The sequence below is a fragment of the Choloepus didactylus genome, chromosome 4 (assembly GCF_015220235.1).
Source record: "Choloepus didactylus isolate mChoDid1 chromosome 4, mChoDid1.pri, whole genome shotgun sequence".
Classification (NCBI taxonomy): Eukaryota; Metazoa; Chordata; class Mammalia; order Pilosa; family Megalonychidae; genus Choloepus; species Choloepus didactylus.
Genome location: NC_051310.1, coordinates 149962164 through 149979886, shown reverse-complemented (window position 1 = coordinate 149979886; position 17723 = coordinate 149962164). Strand labels below are relative to the sequence as shown.

General features: G+C 34.5%; 1 pseudogene; it reads right to left on the bottom strand.

Moving 5' to 3' along the window:
* Positions 1–88: 88 nt before the first annotated feature.
* Positions 89–833, bottom strand: LOC119533419 (annotated as a pseudogene).
* Between the last annotated feature and the right edge of the window lie 16890 nt (positions 834–17723).

The following is a 17723-nucleotide window of genomic DNA, read 5'->3' as shown; positions in this document are numbered from 1 at the left end:
TGGTAAATGATTTTTTTAGTCATTCATTATATTTCATGCCTGAGTATAATTTTCCAATTGCCCAAAAAACGTGTTGATGTGCTAGATTTTATTTGTGTGTAAATAGATACAACTTTTCAAATATGTAGTCAATTTCCCCAACTTTTATGTTGTTCTTCAAAAGCATCAACCTTTCCAAGGGAATTAGTATTTCATTTTGTGCCAAACAACTGTTAATTTTGGTGTCTGGAATATAAAATGGTGGGCCCACATGTTTAGTTGGATGATAAGAAACAACTGTTGTGAGGTAGGGGGATCCTTTTCTTATAAGGGACAACATTATGCCAACACAGAGTTCTCCATCAGCTGGATTAACAGTAACCAAGGTGCCTCTATCCCAAATCTTGTCAAATTTGCCAATATTTACTTTGTAAAGATAAAAAATGCTGCAATAGTACAATCAAATTTTCCCTAAAGAACTCTTAAATACTTTGGCTCCAGGAATTTGAGCAATTGGTTATTCTGACTAAGGAAAATTCTGCTTTTAAAAGATTTTCAAATCCCAAGTTCAGTGATCTCCACAACTAACTACACTGTGTCCTAGGTCTCATCTCCTGCTACCATCTCATCTCAACTGCTTTTCCACAAAAAGGAAAACATATCCTGAGTCCACTCTTGCCATTAAGAAAAATATCCAAATGCTTCTTTAACAGCAGATGTCCTTGTTCTTGATGCAATGCAATGTTGCGGCTCACCCACTTTTCTTTCCATTCTTCCAGAGTTAGGACTCAGTTTTTCCATACCTTATTATCAGGGTACTCTTTAATTTTGAGTAAAGTTCTTGTATCATTCATAGTTTTGCAGACATCTTTGCCTCACAAGTAGATACCTCCAATGCCTCTTCAGCCATCAGCTGCCTGCTACTAGAATGTTTTTTAAAAGTGATTTGAAAACTTAATTACAAGGGAAGGAAAGGAACAAAGGACATCCAAACTATGAAAACACCTCCCTTCATAGACACTTTTTTCCTTGAAAATCTTGGGTTTCTTGAAAATCTTCAAATTTAAGATTATTCCAGTTTAACAGCCATATTTTACATGATTTTTATCATCACATTTCCTGGCATATACACAAAGTGGAGACTGAATAAAGGAGTTTATTTAATGGCCTACCCATGGTTCCATCCCTTAAATACAATAAATTACATTTTTATGTGGAATGGTGCTGGGACACCTTCTCTTCAGTCTGACTGTCCAGTGAACACACACTCATTGACAGAAAATGTCACGCCCCAAATTTACACCCCTGTCCCTTATTGTGATCTTACATTTGGCCTCCTAATTCAAATCATCAATTTCAAAGATATAAAGGAGAAATGAAAAAAAAAAAAAAATCTCTATACTTTGTAACAACCTCACAGATCTTTGTTTTGTATACAACCAAACACATAAAAAATAAAGGCTTATATTTAACAAATTTTTTATTTATCTAACTACAGAAAATTTAAAATACTCTACAGGTAACCTCTACAGTTGATTAAATATAAAACTTTGATATTAAAAAATTGGAATTAAAATGGAACCTTCCATGAGTTATCTATACAAAAACAAACAGCATGCTTTCAAATTACATATAGTTGTATTTACACATAAAATTATATGTTTGCTTAGAAAGAAGACTGAGTCAATATATTTAAAACTGTGGACACCTGTTATTTATTTTTAAAAGAGTAGGAAGAAAAGAAAAGAAGGAAAATGTAGGAGGAGTTTTATATTTGTCTTGCATACATGTAACTTTGAAAAAAAAATTTGTACAACTAGGATGAAATTCACATAATATTGGTAAAAGTAAACTAAATGGGAACCTCCAAATATTGCTTTGTTAAAGAAATATTAATCAAGCAGTTTCACTCTGGGTCTACTATCGTCACTGCACTAAGTGAGATTTCTTTGCTTTTTCCAATCCCCACAAAACCATTAGTTCAAGAAAGGCCATTCAGTGATGATCTTGTGAGTCAGGAACCAGCCTATGAGATCATTTCCCACAGCTGGCCATTACCTGTCCCCCACACAAGGCATCTGTCTTCTGCTGGGATAGGAAGTGATGGCTTAGTTCCAATACACAAACTAGCTATAGGCCAAAACAAGTACGATTGTAAACAAACAACACACACATACACAATCACATTCAATGATCATTTCATAACTATACTTCCATCTCTAGAATCTTTACTTTGTATCCTTGGTGTAGAATTAGGGAAAAGTTACTGCTATCAGCTGATACTCTCACCTGAGTTTCAAGAAAATTCAGAAACTAAAAGTTTCCCAAGAAACAACACAGTTGTTGATAAACCTTCCTCTGCCCACAACATAGAACTAAAATTTCCCTCCCCAGAAGTTATTGTTCACAAGAAATATATCCCACACTGAGAATAACAGTTTCCCATAAACTCTTTTTCAAACAGAAAGTGTATTATTTGTTTCCTTGCATTCCTACTCTGTTTCAGGCTTTAGTTAGAATTTGGAATAAGCTTTACTGCAAAGAACACTCTAATCACAGAAAACGGTATTTCTATAGTGAGACTTATATTATACTCCATAAAAATGTCTTCTTCATTAATGCCCTAACTCTCACACACTTAAAACAGCATTCATGGTATTTCAATCCAACTTTCCATAAATATTCACTGTGATTTTTGAGAAGTTTTTCACTGTTTCAAGAAAATTTTGAAGGTTTCTTCTTCTGAGTAAATCCTGGGGTTTCTGGACTCCCTAGAGTAAAGGCACCAGATGGAATGCCTTCTATACTCTCTCAGAGATCCAGCTGCCCAGGACAGGGAAGTCCTGCTCTCCCCAATCCACAGTCCTCAGAGTTCACAGTTCTCTGGGATTAAGGGAAGGCCTCAGGCACAGAAAAGTGACTATACTTCACAGGAATTTCCCCATAAGAAATTGGTTGTTATAAGTATTATTCACTAACAGCTTATTTCAGGAAGAACTTAAACAACAAGGAAGGATATGAGTGAGGGTGGGGTGGTGTGCCAGTTTGGATATATTATAACTCCCAAAAAGAGTCATGATCTTTTAATCTAATCTTGTGGGATATTGGGATTAGGTTGTTTCCATAGAGATGTGACTCACCCAACTGTAGGTGATACTGTTAATTAGATTATTTCCATGGAGGTGTGGCCCTGACATTCAGGGTGGGTCTTGATTAGTTTACTGGAGTCCTTTCAAATGAGCAAACCCAGATGTTGGCAGATGCTTTGAGATGCTAGCCCAGAGTCTGCTATGGAAAAGCTAAGAGGGGACAAAATGCCCCAAGGGCAGCTTAGAGAGACTTTTGGAGACACACTTGGGAGCTGACAGAGATGTTCAGAGATGCTTGGAGTTGCAGACAGAAGGACTTTTGAAAATGTTAAGCTAAGGACACATAGGAGCTGAGAAAGGAGATGAAACACAACCCGGGACCAGCAGAGGCCAGCCACATGCCTTCACAGCTAACAGGGGTATTCTGGAAGCCATGGGCTGTTCTTCTGTGAAGGTATCCTCTTGATGATGCTTTAGTTTAGAAACTTTTATGGCCTTGGGGCTCTAAATTTCTAACTTAATACACCACGTATATAAAAGCCAATCCATTTCTGGTATTTTGCAAAATGGCAGCATTTGCAAACCAGAACAGATTTTGTACCAGAGAAGTGGGATGCTTGCTGAGTTTGCAAATACCAAACATGTTGGAATGGCTTTTTAAATGGATAAGGGGAAGATTCTGGAGGAATTGTAAAAAGTCTGAGAGAAAAGGCCTAGATTGCTTTGAAGAGACTGCTCGTAGAAATATGGACTCTAAAGATACTTCTGATGAGGCCTTAAAAAAAATGATGAATGTGTCATTGCAAACTGGAAGAAAGGTGATCTTAGTTTTAAAGTGGCAGAGAATTTGGCAAAATTGAGTCCTGGTTTTGTATGGAAGGCAAAGAAAGTGATAAGCTGGGATACTTAGCTGAAGAGATTTTGAAATTAAAGATGAAAACTGCAGCCTGGCTTCCCCTTGCAGCTTATAGTAAAATGCAAAAGAAATGAGAAAAGCTAAGAACTGAACTCCCAGGTGCAAAGAAACCAGAAATTGGTGGTCTAGAAAACTTTGGGCTTCCAAAAAGTGAAACCCCAAAGACTACAGTCCCACATGAGGATTTAATGAAACCTGGAATCAGTCAGTCATTTTAGTATAAGCCAGGATTGGAGATGCAGTTATCCAGAAAGGATTTGCGGAAAGTCCTGTTGTCTGATGGTTTTGACCACTGTACGCTGCATGCCAAACCAACAAATTTTTTTGTGAGATCTGTATAGACAAAACCACCACTGGTCGGGACTGGAGGGAACAGAGAAGGAACAAATTGAAGGAAAAATTTCCTCAAAGACAGACCTGGAGTCAAGAAATCTTGAGCAAGGAGAGTGGAGCAACCCATGCACATGGAAAGGGTGAGTTTGCCCCTGAAGCAGAGGGCAGGCCTTCCGCCTGGATGCTCAGGAAGAGTTCTGTGGCTGCAGGCCTCAAAGAGGGTAGAGCACATTCCCCAGGGATTAGGGAGATCCTGGCCACCATCCCACTGTTTGGAGAGGGGAGGGCCTTTGCCCTGATGAGGCAGAGTCTGGGTGGCACCCTGATGCTTGAGGAGGGTGGGACCTAGAAGAAGGTGGTCTCCCCAATGTGTGGATATGTTGCAGCACTCACCTCAGTGTTTGGAGAGAAAAGGGCAACCACAAGGCTGCTGGAAATGGTTCGACTCCTGTTCTACCAAGCCTCAAGGAAAAAGTCATTTTATAAATGGTTCTCAGACCTTGAAATCTAATGGAGTTTGCCCTGTGAGTTTTAGGAACTGTTCTGATCCCTTGAAAACTGTTTTCCTTTCAGTTTCTCCTTATGGCAATGGGAACATTTATCCTATGACTAACCTTCCTTTGCATATTGTCAGCATATAACTTGTTCTGAGTTTCACAGGTCCACAGCCAGAGGAGAATCTTGCCTTAGGAGAGATCTTGCTTGTAACTGATTTTGATAAGATCTTGTACATACCTATTGTTACTGAAATGATTTAAGTTTTGTGATACTGTGATGGGATGAATGTACTTTGTATATGGAAAGATCATATCATTTTGGGGTCCAGGGAGTGGAATGCCAGTTTGGATATCTTATGTCCCCCACAAAGAGCCATGATCTTTTAAACCAATCTTGTGGGATATTTGGATTAAGTTGTTTCCGTGGAGATGTGACTCTCCCAACTGTAGGTGATACTTTTGATTAGATTATTTCCATGGAGGTGTGGCTCCACCCACTCAGGGTGGGTCTTGATTAGTTTACTGGAGTCCTTTTAAAATAGGCAACATAAGCCAGGACACATGCTGATGCTTAGAGATGCTTGGAGTTGCAAACAGAAGGACATTTGGGAGATGCATACAGAAACATTTGAAGATGCTTACCTAAGAAATGCCAGTCCAGAATTTTCTCCAGAGAAGCTAAGAGAGACAAGCCCAGAGACATTTTGGGGAACACCATTTTGAAACACAACCCAGGAGCAAAGGAAGAGCAGATGCCAGCCACGTACCTTCCAGTTAGCAGAGGTTTTCCAGATGCCAACAGCAGTTCTTCAGTGAAGGTATCTGCTTGTTGATGCTTTAGTTTAGACACTTCTATGGCCCTAGAACTGTAAATTTGTAAATTAATAAATCCCCTTTATAAAAGCCGATCCATTTCTGGTATTTTGCATAATGGCAGCTCTAGGAAACCATTACAGGTTGTTCTCCAGAAACTTATGCATTTGCTGTGGGAACAGAATTAAGATTTTATAATTTAACAGAGTCAGAAAAGCACCAGAAAAGGACACTCTAGTCTGAGAAACTTGAATGTGAACCCAATCACACTGATTCTTTGTTCTCTGACTTCTAACAAGTTATACTGATATATAACTTCTCAACAATAAAATATTAGGTTAGTATGAAGATTAATTCAGACAATGTGAATGTGAACTCTTGGGAAATGAGATGAATACATATTCATCTTCTCTGATTTTTTTCACATATCCATGGTTTCTCCCTTTTCAGGGAGAGTTCTACCTTGAGCTATTCGATGATAAAAACATAAACTTTTGGAACCTGGAAATTTGCTTATGCCAGCTTGAACACCATGTGCTTTGAAAATTATCACAGTATTATTAATCTGGTTATTGATATGAATTAATTATCATAGTATTATTACTACTTTGTCATTTCCTAACAACATAAACCATAAGGAGCAATTTTCAAGGAAAGCAGTGAGGATGAGACAGCTTTGGTTATAAACTGCAGCACTCAGGTCTCTTTCATCTGAAGTTCAATTCACAGGGTACAGAGTATCCAGCAAGAAAATGTCCGGTAAAAACCTTTTAACTTCATTAGAGAAAATTAGTTCTTTCCAATATCTGATATTTTCTAATTATCCTCTCATTTTCCAAACTCTGCTATCTGCCAGCACTGTTAAAGTCAGAAAACTTCTACCTTAACAAAGTATGAGGGTGAGCCCAGAATAAATTAAAGGAAAATTTCAAAGCAACTTTTACCAACACTAGTGGTAAGTAGGCTTATAGAACATATTTTTACATGGTTATTAGGCATCATTTCATCCTTTTCAAAATAATACTTAAGAGCAATACTTTACTAGATGCACAATTAACTATACAATCCAGCAAACCCACACAAATATTTACTCTAGTGAAAAGGAAACTTATGTTAATATGTAATCTTAAAGGAATGTTTATAGCAGCTATATACTTAATCATTAAAGACTGAAAATAACCCAAATTTATCTCAGCCAGGGAGTGAATCAATAAACTGTGGTAGGAACATACAGAGGAACACTAGAAATCCAAATAAAGGAACTACTGACACAAAACAACATGGATGAATCTCAAGCACAGGACACTGAGTGAAAAAAGCCAGACTCAAAGGATAATATACTGTGTAACTCCATTTTATGATTTTCTGGGGAAAGCAACACTATAAGAATAGAATAGAATAGAGATCAGTGGTTGCCCAAGGCAGAATTGGGGAATGGGATGACTATAAGAGGCAAAGGATAATACTGGGAAATAGAAATATTCTCTGTTCTGATGGTGTGGTGGTTACCCATATGTATGTACATAACTACAGAATTGTATACTTAAAAGCTTCAATTTTACTATATGTAAATTATACCTAAATAAAAATAAAAAAAATGTTAATAAAAGTTATAAAACATTTATAAAATGAAAATTGTATTGTATTGCATTACAAGGATTTTTATTGATTTTCTAGAGTCACAGAAATCATGTATTCACTCAAACAAAACGTATACTCATTTAAACTGATATCCTTCCTCAGATGTTACCTCTGCTAGCTCCTCCATTTTTAGCCTTTTTCTCATTGGTAAGTAGATCTAAATATTAGGATTATGTTAAATAATACCTGAAAAGCATTTTGTGACAGCCAAGCAAGAATTTTGTATTGAAACTTTATACATCCAGACTGAGATGTTAATAAACACTTGAACCCAGATCACAATAATGGCTGGTAGAGCAAAAATTTCATTTAAATGCTTGGAGATCTATGAATAAAATGGATAGATAAAGACTGAGAGGGAGACAGATTACAAGGGGTGAAGAGGGCAAGGTTAATAAGAGACCAGAGGAAAAAAATATGGGTTTGGTAATAATCCTCTATAACTAATTTATTTAAAAGCAAACAGTAAACAAAAAAAAATAAAGAAAGCAAAAGAAAGAAAGAAACTCTCCAATGACAGTTGTTGACATGTGTGTTCTTCGCTATCAACAGGAATGGTTAAATGATCCACTCCAAGCTGCTGATAGTTCTTAATAGAAGAGGGCAGATGAGGGGACTCTCAATAGTTGCTCCAAATACACCTAAATTGTTTAAATATTAGTAAATTTGACTTCTTACATATTTTTAAATAAAGTAGTGAATTAGACCATACCTTCTCATTATCCTTTCATCACTAAGAGGAGTGCCCATAATAATGCTGTTATAATCGAACTTAATTATTGGGTCTCTGCTCAAGGAAACACAAAGGGTGTAGAGACCTAAATGTTCCACTGAATTCCCAGGAACCATAAGTACAAGGTTGACCTTTAAGTCCTGGAGAGAGTTGCAATGTGTGGATGATCAGTTGGCTGTCACCTGCCCATCATCATGGACAGAGAAAAGTGCATCTGGTTAATTTTAGTATCATGGATCACTGGCTTTGTGCACATCATTAGTGAACTGACTATGATTTTGGATCTTCCCTTCTGTGGAGCCAGAGTAGTAGACATGATGTTTGGTGACCAAACTTGCTTTCATGGATACACACACTCTGGGAATTTTGATAAATGCTAACAGTGGGTTCTTGGCCACAATCTGCTTCATTCCCTTGCTGATCATCTATACCTATACCCTATTAGCCATGCACCTTCACTCTAAGGATGGTGCATCAAAGGCACTCTCCACGTGCCCTTCCCATATCACTTTCGTGGTACTGTTCTTGGGACCTGCGTCTTCATTTATCTGTGGCCACTCAGCATCACTAATTATACACTGAGAACTAAAGAAATTAAGAATGCCATAAAGAGACTGATAAGTTAGCATACAGATTCAAGGCATAATTTTTAGATCTCATGTAATCAGAAAATCCACTGTGCACTCCAATGTATCTACACTTTGGCTAGTAAACTGAACTGGAAATATGGACTATTCTTATCAGTGAACTATGAGCATTTTCAGATGTATAGCTTGTGTTTTTTTCTATTCTAAAAACATATGTCCAGAAATCCAACACTTACATTATTGCCTCTTAGAGAGAAAAATAACTCTAAATGCAGATTTGCCTGCATACATTCAAAGACTGCCAGATAAGAAAAATAATGTTAATGATAATTATAAAAGTAATTGATACCATTTATTAAACACATTTTACCTAGATTATGTATTTCTTTAAATATCACTTTGAGCTATTTATCATTAGTTTCACTAATAAAATGCATGATTTATCCACCCTAACTCTAATGTAGCTAGATAGAATATTAAAGATATTTGAATATCTGCATCCACTTAGAAAAAAAGATAAATGCATCTAACCAGTACTATTACCCTTATTCTCCAGAAGCTGAATCACTTTAATTCACATTTTCAAGTAATGACTATTTATTAAAAGATGGAGTTTCCCTTGTAAGACTTCCATTAAATACACTGTGGAAGTGTTTGCAATCTGTTGAAACATTATTTCTTCTCTCTTGTTAATATTTTTTATGATTGTAGCTTATCTGAGATAAGGAATAAGAAAAGGAAGTTGTGAGAGTGGGGAAGAATGTCTTGCTTCAAAGCAAAAGAAATTTATACTGATGAGAAGAAGGCCAAGGAAAAAACCATCAAAAAAACAGCAAAATAGCCCATTCATACAATTTACTGTTAAGAGAGGTTGCATGGTGCTGGGTTATATACCTAAACAATTTTCTGCATTCTAAAGAAACTCCTACTTCACACCAAAAACCAAAATTATCTATCTATACATTATGTCTGTATGGGTAACTGTATACACATATGTATGTATATATATGTATATAATATTTGAGTGTTTTAAGAAAGAAAACGTGTGCAGTTTTTGTTTTGTTAGTAGGGTAAGAATGAGAACGGCCAGTTATATCAGCACATATGGTCTTTGAACTAAAGTTGCCTGTGTGATATTGTATATTTTATACTTTTTGATGATATTTGCCATTTTTGAATAAAATTTTATTTATGAAATTTTGCATATCTTAATTTCTAGTTTATTCACATGAACAGGTGGAAGTCATGATTTCCTGGAGTTTGATCACTATACTAATACTTAAAAAGTTAATAACAAATTAATCTTTATCACTATGACAATAAGTTAAAGGGCTCATAAGGGGAACAAAACTAATCCAGCAGAGATGTTTAAATAATCATAGTCACAGTTTTTAGTTTCTTAAAATATTAAAAAAGCAAAAAATGCAAACTGGTGTCTAAGCAAATGAATTTTATTTAAATCATCATGAATTCAACATAATTCACTTGTAAGTAATATATGTTTCAAGGAGAATCACACTGCAAATTTAAAAAAAAACTTTTTGAGTATTGTTAAAAATACACATAGAACATACAGAATGCAGCTAAGCTAAAGTCATGATTGAAAAGACATATATATTTATATACATATAATTTAAAAAACAAAAGATGCATTTCAGTGCCCCAAGAATTCATCTGGTTAAATTAATCTAAAGAAAGTAGGAGGAAAGAAATAATAATTATAAGACCAAAAAGTAATAAAATAAAATCAAAGTAACAATTGAAAACATGAACAAAATCAGTTGGTTGTCTCAAAAGATTAATAAAATAAATAATATATTAAGAAGACTAATCATGAAGGAAAGAGAAAAAGGTAAAATTTTATTAAAAGATAGAAATAAATTGTTATCTTTTGTAGACAATACTTCTGTTTAACAGCTAGATATGCATCCTATGAGCTCCCTAAGTCTAGGAAAGTCTATCTCCTCATACTAGCATTTAACACTGTTTTGCCTGTTTCACTTCTGTTTTCCTCAATAGATGGTAAGCTTGATGTGTGCAGGAAAGTTTGATGAGTAAAAACAAATATAAAAGGTAAATTTAATAGTGTTTTAAAAGCAAATAGGTATTAGCAAAGAAAAATGGACCTCTTTAAATGAAAAACCAAAAGAACCATCCATGGAAATATAAAAAGAAGATTTAAATGAAACAAAGAGTACTCTCTAAAAGGAAGAGCATATCTAACACTATAACTATTGGACAACATCAATTATTGGTCTATGCTGATTGTTGGACCTGTTCCTGATATCGATGATAAACATATTATCAGTGATTCTTATACATATATGAATAATTTAATGAACATCTAAAGTAAACATCTAATATTTTCAAGTTGGAAAAAATATTGTCACAGCTACAAAATTAATCACCATCACACTGAATTACTCAATTTCCTATTACTCTTTTCTGCATGACACTAGGCCCTTGGGAAAACCAGTGTGCATCAAAGATCTAGTGTCGATAGAAGGTTAATAGTGGAGTAAAATACTGGTCATTAATACCCAGTCCTCCTAATTGGTTTCATTCCTAATTGTAGGGACTACTTATAACTCTTGGTCTTGAGCAATGAGAGTGAATCTAAAAAAAAATCAATATCTTTGTTTCTCAGTCCTTAAAGCTGCTGCAGTTGAACCTGAACCTGATTAGGTAGGAAATTCACTTTCTAGTCCTCCAGCACCTACTTGCGTAATTGTCCACCTTTTCTTTCACTCCCCACATACATTTTATTTTTCTTTTGTCTTCCTCTCACTCCCATTAATTCTTTTTATTTGAATGATTTTCATACACTTAATTTTGTATCCTTGGTTTGTCTTTTCTCCTAATTTTCATTGAACATAAAATATTCTTCAAAGCACTAGTCTCTTTGTTAAAGTGGTATGTGAATATTTTAAACAGTCTATCCTGTTTCTCTCAGAAAATAAGGATCAAAAAAAAGTAATGTTTATGTCCTGATTATTTCATTTTGATTAAGTACAACATGAAAAAGCATGCTAACTTTATTTTTGCCAGAAGAATGCAAACACTATTCCCAATCTTAAAAATTCTACATCTGTTTCCTAAAAATCATCAAAATGATCTTAACAGATTACACTTTGAGCACTTACTATATATGCCAGGGCATTTTCTGATGGTTTCTCTTGTTTCAACTCATTTAATCCTGAAAACAAACATATGAAGCAGATATGCTCGGTTTTGTCTCTTACAAATGAAGAAACTAAGCTACCAGGCAGTTAAGTAACTCATACTAGAAATAAATAATTAATTCAAGTGTTTGAATTATTGATTATTGAAAAATCTGTTTCACCTGTAGTAATTTAGGATAAATCCTAAACATTTACTCATATGACATGCCATTTGGCACAACTAAAAATAAAAAACAAGAAGATTTATACTCTATACTTGTTTCCTTGACTTATTGATATATTTCCATGCTGGCTAATATAGACTTACATAATAACTTTACAGTCTACAGTGCATTACAATATCTATTTGTAGTTATTTAATCCTTCCCTTATCCTTGGGCAGTTAATTTCTTTTCTAATTGGTTAATATTATAAAAAAATAGTGATAAGTAAAATAACTTTGCAAATATGTTTTGCCCATTTGTCTAATAACTTCCCACAATTAATTCCTGACATAGAATTCCAGTGTCACAATTAAAAGATTTTTTATTTCTATTACCAAACTGTACTCTGGGATGATTGGACCACTTCCCATGTGGGACAGCTGAGAATGAGAGGTGCTACTTCACCAGTCCCTCAGCATTCTGTGGGAGAAAAATATAAAAAAGAAATATAGTTTCTGAATCTAGGGTAAACTTAGAAAAGCCTTTAAATCTCAAGTTTATAAAAAATTCATATATATTTTATGAAAATTTATAGTTTTACTTATACATTTAAATCTTCAAATCATCCAAAATTTATTTTGCTGTAATATGTATGGTAGGATACATACAATTTTATATTTCTAATACAGGTTCCATATTTAACAACTTTTGAATATTAAGAATTTATCTTATAATCCTCCATTTTCCTACATAATTTTAATGTCTTCAATATCATATGCTAAATTTCCTAAAAGGAATCTAATTCTTAACTTTTTTTTCATTCCATTTATCTGTTCAATTCTAGGCAAATTAATCAGTGATTAATTACTGTAAGTTTTTGATATATTCTAATACCTTTAAAAGAAAGCATTGTATTCCCTGCTCATTATGTCTCCTTTTCAAAACTTCCCTGGTTATTGAAATAGTCTCTTGAATCATATTTTATTGTCCCAAAAATATTCACTGAACTTTGATGAGTGCTGCAGTTGCTGTTTAGATTAGTTCAGTCAAAACTGATATATTTTTTAAAAATTTTGAGGGATTTTTTTCCATTAGCATGGTCAGATCTTCCATTTTATTCAGGGTTTCAAATATATCAGAAAAATGTATATTGTTTCAACAGATTTCATGCAACTTTTTACATTTGTTTTATTTGTAAATGAGATCTCTTTTTATAACAATCGTGTGACTGACAAATGATGGTAGTTCTCTCACCACATTTTAATAAAATTACTTTATTTAATCTTCTTCTCTAATTTATAGTGGATTTTTGAATCATAGTACTAGCAGACTTACTGTGTTCTTAATGTTAATGTTTCATCTATAATCATATGCTACTGTTGGTTTAAAATCCTGTTAAAAACAATATGTTCAAAAATGTTGTCTGTTGCTAACAGTTTACTTAATTTATCCAATAAATGCTCAGTACCTCCATTCCTTTATTTTTATGGAAATTCCCTCTGAAATCAAATATTGCTGATTTTCTCCACTTAGTGTCTTATATGATATGCTATAAGATTTATCAGGTTTTTTTTTTTCTTTGATAGGGTGACCAAGACTTAAAGTTGGAGCAGCACAATGTTATATTTCATCATTAGGTAGACAGATCTGGAAGCAAAATATGATGGGCTGAATTGCATAAGATTGGATGCAGAGAGATCATTCAGATGATTTTGGAATTGCCAAAATGAAAAATATGTAGCAAGGGGGCGAGAAAAACACAATGGAAAAAAGTGGCAGGAACTTTAAGAAATATTTGAGAGTGAATATTGCGCAACTTGAGATGGAAAGTGGAGGAAGAACAAGAACACACCGTAGGTGTTTATACTGAGCATCTGGGAGACTGGTAACAAGATTCATTATGGTGCTGGAATAGATTATGAGTCCTGCTTTGAAATATTAACCTAAAGTAGAGGTTAATATGGGTACCACATTCAGCTTTGGCTATATTACTCTGAATTTCAAGGATAAGCTACATAGTTAGAAGTCACCCAAGTAGGCACTAGTTAAAATGAGTAAACTGGTACTGAATAAAAGCAGATACTCATTCAAAAACATGAATCACATGAAAAATTAAGGGTGAATAGAGGAAAAGGGTCATTATTTCAGTGAAATATGTAAAGAAGAGGTAAGAAATTTGGAGAATATTTCAGTGAGTGCTATTACAGAAGTGCTAGGAAAGCGTCCAGCTTCATCTGTAAGTAACATAAAACCTGATTTATAGTGGCTTAAACAAATGAGAGCCAATTTTTCTCACATTACAAGAAATCTGAAACGAGACCATTGCTAACTTTTGTTAGGTGGCTCAACATGCCCTTTGGGTACTAATTCTTTCTAACTTTTCACTATCATTTTTAATATGTGGACTATAGAATATATGGTTTCTGCAGTGTTGATTCAGCAATATTAAATGCCACAGAAAGGGGACCAGGAAAAGGACTTTCTCCACATGAAGCTTGGTTCTTTTATTTGAAAGGCACCCCTCACCCCCATAGCTGACACTGCTTTACAGCACATTAAACAGTTCTGGAACAAACATGTCCCATCTTCGATTGATTCATAGCCAAGTGAAATGGAATGATACTAACTGGTTCAGAAAAATCACATTTCATCCCCTTGGGCTGAGACAGGGATAATTTCTCCTAAAGTGGAGAGATTTTTAACCTACTATCTAAACAAATAGAATTTGTTGAAAGAAGGGGAATGACTTTATAGAAGTCAAGAAGCCAAAGGCACAGGGACTTACAAAAACAATGTAATGATAAACAGTGTCAAATCATGAAGAGAGATCAAGGAAAACAATGGTGGAAAAATATTTTTGAATGAGATTGCCAGAATCCAGAGCTGCTTTTCAAAAAACCAAACAAACAAAAAAGGTTCTGTAAAAACTGAGTTTTTTTGCCTTATTGTATGCACAAAAAGTGAGAAAAGCTCACCACTGCAGGTTTGGGCAGAGAAATGAGTAATTAGAAAGGAACTTGAGATTCAGAGATTTGATTTTTTTTTCTAAAGAAATTTGACTGCATTAATAGCCAAGTCTTGTAAGAAAGTTGTTGAAAGTTTAATGGATGGATCCTTAGGGAACATCCAGGGATACTTGAAGCAATTGTTCTTGAAAAGTATAGTGCTGGGGATAAAAGCCAAGAGTATGGTGTCCTTTTAATATGAATACAAGTCCTGGCTCTGATATTGAATTTCTCTTAGATGCAGTTTTTTTATTTGTAAAATGAATCTAATAAAATGGTGTCTATGCTATGGAATTTTTGTGAGTTTTAAAAGACAATGTGCTTGAAATCATAACTGTGATTATTCAGGGAGCTACTGATTGTTTCCTTAGGATGGATTGTATGATGTGCGAATAAAACTGTTTAAAAAATAAACAGAAAGAAACAAGTTCTGGAAAAGATGTGGAGGGAGAGATATACCTATTCACTGTTGGTAGAGAAGTAGAATGGTGCAATCCCTCTAGAGGGAAGTGTGGTGGTTCCACAGAACACTAAGTATAGGGTTGCCATAAGATCTGTCAACCCCGTTATTTGGTATATACTCAGAAGAACTGAAACCAGGGACATGAAGAGGCATTTTCACACTGGTGTTTATGGTGGCAGTATTCATGATTTGCAATGGATGGAGGTGGCCTAAGGGTACATCATCGGGTGAACTGTGGTGTATATTTACAATAGAATATTGAGCAGCCTCAAGAATGAAATTATGAAGCATGCATCTAGGTGGTTAAAACTTGAGGACATTATGTTGAGTGAAATAAGCCAGAAACAAAAGGACAAATACTGTAAAGTCTTACTAATATAGACTAACTATTATGAGCAAATGCTGAGAACTAAATTTGAGAGCATAGATTATCAAGATAGAACATGGGCAGAGACTGGGCAATCAAGGGTGCAAGAATACAGAATGTTCGATAAGGCTTATTGTAAAGGTTTCTTGATTGTGCGCTTTTACAGCAGTTACATCTATTCCAGAGTTTTAACTTTTATTTAAGAGATGATTATTTGGTACAAAATTTTTATTCTCTGTAGCACACAATCTAATTTAACCTGTGTGGTCAGTTTATTTAAACAAACATAACTACATGGAACGTAGAATAAGGCATGAGATCTTATTATTCTGTACAGATTAATGTAATACCCTGACACATCCCAGAGTACTTTGGGCACAAAATAAAAAAGGCTTTGCAAAGTCCCCTTGAGGAACTGGAGAAAAATGTGGAAATACTAAACTTCCCCACCTGGGGAATTCCTGATATTCTCACAAGCATTAGGGACTACCAATTAATAAGTCAAGCCCTCGATCTTGGGGCTTGCCCTTATGAAAATTATTCCTGCAAAGGAGAAGCTAACCCTACTTATAATTATGTGTAAGAGTCACCCCCAAAGAACCTCTTTTGTTGGTTAGATGTGGCCTGTCTTTCCCAGCCAACTCTGAAAACAAACTCACTACCGTCCCCGCTATGTGGGACATGATTCCCAGCGGTGTAAATCTCCCTGGCAAATATGGGACATGACTCCCAAAGATGAGCCTGGACCAGCATGATGGGATTCAAAATGACTTCTTGGCCAAAAGGGGGGAAAGAAATGAAACAAAATAAAGTTTAAGTGGCTAAGGGATTTCAAATAGAGTCAAGAGGTCATTCTGGAGGTTATTCTTATACATTACATAGATATTCCTTTTTAGTTCTAGTGTATTAGAATGGCTAGACGGTAATAACTGAATCTGTTGAACTGTAATCCAGTAGACTTGATTCTTGGTGATGACTGTATAACTAGATAGCTTTTATTGTGTGACCATGTGATTGGGAAAACATTGTGACTGATACTCCCTTTATCCAGTGTATGGACAGATGAGTAATAAAACAAAGACAAAAAATATAAATAATGGGGGGGAAATAAGGGGTATGGGATGCTTTGTGTGTTCTTTTTCATTTTTACTTTAATTTTTTCTTTACTTGGAGTAATGACAATAGTCTAAAATTGATTGTGGTGATGAATACACAACTATATGATGATACTGTGAGTCACTGATCTTATGCTTTGGATGGATTACATGGTGTCTGAAAATACCTCAATAAAATTGCATTTTTAGAAAAAGAAAATGTGCTTAGCAAAATCTCCTGCAAGAAGGAAACTTCAGTAAATGTTATCTATTATTAGTATCTTTATTTAATTATCATCTATAATTAACAACAGGTACTCAATCTCTTGAATTCAATATTTTATTGGGGATAGCAATGCAATAATAAAATGTACCATAAGCTACACATTATAAAAATCTGAATTTATCTACCAGACTTCTACTGAAAATTGTGAAAAAAAAAAGAAAAGAAAAGAAAGAAAGAAAATAATCATTATTTTGTGTCTGATACTCTCTAGTTGCCCAGTGAAGTAAGAAATTCATCCAAGGAGAAATTGAATTTAGAATGAAAGTATCAATGTGAAGGCAAGACAAAGTTCTTAAGATTATAGCGGTGGAAATAACTTATGTAAATAATTAACGAAAAGTTCTTAGAAATTCTTGAAATATAAAAAAAAATAGATCTGATAATGTATAAGAAGGGAAGCAATCCTTTTTGACTCCATGTTTAATATTCATGATATCTGTTACATTTCTTCTTGTCCCACACAAATGCTTAAAATCATCATACATTTATATCTTGGAAAAATTTATCAGAGTAAATGAGAAGTCTCTTGTAGTGCCACTGCTAATGATTCAAATGCATTTTCTGTCTTCAGGTAATTTGAAATTCAGCTCTTCTG